The 2,253-nt window shown below is 50.3% G+C and overlaps 1 pseudogene; it reads right to left on the reverse strand.

The window, feature by feature from the left end:
- Window positions 1-265: 265 nt before the first annotated feature.
- On the reverse strand, window positions 266-1,843 carry LOC116887940 (annotated as a pseudogene).
- Window positions 1,844-2,253: the final 410 nt, after the last annotated feature.

Below are 2,253 nucleotides of genomic sequence, written 5' to 3' on the forward strand. Positions count from 1 at the left end.
AGCAAGGCGTGGGACACTCAGGAATAACCAGGAAGGAATGAGTTACCTGTCCCTCCCCAAGATCTACTGATTACTTAAAGGTGGTCCCCGGATGTGTTTCTGTCCAGTGCCCCAATTACTATATATATATTTTAACTTCCCTAACGATTTGCTTCAATACAGAATACTCCAGCTCCTGTCTGAAAAGAAAAAAATCCTTAGGGTCCCCTCACAGTTGGGCGGGTTACCCTAGGAGGTCCGAGCCCGTCTCCCTAATTTGTATCCTTCATCTGAGCCCAGTAGCTTTGAGGCCTTCCCCTTCTTCTTTGGGCACTCCTTGCCCAGTGTCACTCTCTTTGCAATAGGCACATTGGTCTTTATCCATGGTGTACCTCTGTCCTTCTTTATTCATTCTTGGTCTTCTGTTACCCAGGTTCCCTATCTGTCTAGGTCCTGTCTTTTCCTTTTCCCTTATTACTGTGGCCAAGATTCTAGTCAAATTTCTTTCTTGTATATGATCCCTCTGGTCCTCTCTTTCCTCTGCCTCACGCCTCTCTCTCTCTTCTCTTCCTCTGTCTCTTGCTTATGAAACACTTTCTCTGCCTCTTTAACTAAATCCCTTAAGCTATAATCCTGCAGCCCTTCTAACCGCTATAACTTTTTCTTTATGTCTGGCGCTGACTGCCTTATAAAGGCCATAGCCACTGCAGCTTGTTGACCCTCAGAGGTAGGGTCAAAGGGAGTATAACGTCTGTAAGCCTCCATTAAATGCTCTAGAAACACAGATGGTGGTTCAACAGGCCCCTGAAGAACCTCTCTTACCTTTGCCAAATTGGTGGGGCATCTAGTAGCCCCTTTGAGACCTGCCACGAGAGCCTGGCGGTAGACGGTCAGCCGCTTCCTACCTGCCGCTGTGTTGTAGTCCCAATCAGGCCGGTTGAGGGGAAACCCAGCATTTATTTCATTAGGGAGATTAGTTGGTGCCCCATTCGTCCCGGGAACGTTCTTCCGGGCCTCCAACAGGACCCTCTCTTTTTCTTCAGTAGTGAAGAGAACCTGCAAAAGCTGCCGAACATCATCCCATGTGGGTTGGTGGGAAAACATCAAGGACTCTACTAATCCTATCAGGCTAGATGGATTTTCTGAAAAGGAAGGGTGATTAGTTTTCCAATTATAAAGGTCTGCAGAGGAAAATGGCCAATACTCGAGGGGTTGAAGGTAGGGTGGGTCCACCGGAGGCCCATAAACGCTCAGCGGCAGTGTCACTGTCAAATCTGGTCCTCCGGGACCCTGTGCTGGACTCTGAGCGCACCAGCTTCCGGTGTTTGCTGCAGGCCCCCCTTCTGTGCCGCCGCCGGCTCCGGGATCAGGCATCTGAGGCATCGGGTAAGGGGGTGGTGGAGGGCTCAGCCATTCTAGGGGCTCCTCAATCTCGGGTAGATTTTAGGAGGAGTGAAGGTTGTTTCGGCCCGAACTCTCAGGCTTTGGAGCTTCTGGTTTTGGTCCATGCTCCGCCACTCCTCGGAGAGCCAGGGCTCAGGAGCCTGGCTTCCATTTGTGCACCCAGGGCTTAACCCAAGGTGGGGAGGTTCTGAACCAAATTTTGCCAGACAGTAATGCATGGTTGTTGATCAGGATGAGATCCTGGTCCCTCCTGAAAGACAATAGCTTTAACTTCAGAAATGATAATCAAGTCAAAGGTGCTTTCTGGTGGCCAGCCAACATCAAGTGTTGGCCAGTCCGAGGAACAAAATGTCTGCCACCGTCCTATCTTAATCTCAACTGCCAAACTGTGTGCCCTGGCCCTAACCTCAGTACAGTGATCTAAAGTCAAACTCAAAGGAGTCGTCACAGTCTGTCCCATCATCAGAGTCACAAGTAACACAAAACAGAAACCTTAGACACAGACAAGAACTGACAGATGTCTATCTTTACCAAGACAGACAGGACCACTCTGAAAATGCAGATGGCTGGGAGGGTGTACAGACTTCTCCAACCCAGGAGAACTGCAGAATTACTGTGTCCTCACCGGTACCCAGACAGGAATCTCCCAGGCATCCCTGGGGTTCCACCAGACCTTCTGGGACGTCTCCCAGGGCAGCACAATCGGTGAACCCCTGGCACGTCTACCGCTCACACTCGCGTCTCTCCTGAGACACAAGCCTCCCTCCCAGTCCAAGACGGGAGCGACTGCAAAACCAGAACTCCAGAATTCGTGAGCAAATACAGACCCAGAGTAGCAAATACAGACTCAAAGTTTAGCCGGCACAAACA

The sequence above is a fragment of the Rattus rattus genome, chromosome X, assembly GCF_011064425.1.
Source record: "Rattus rattus isolate New Zealand chromosome X, Rrattus_CSIRO_v1, whole genome shotgun sequence".
NCBI classification, from domain to species: domain Eukaryota; kingdom Metazoa; phylum Chordata; class Mammalia; order Rodentia; family Muridae; genus Rattus; species Rattus rattus.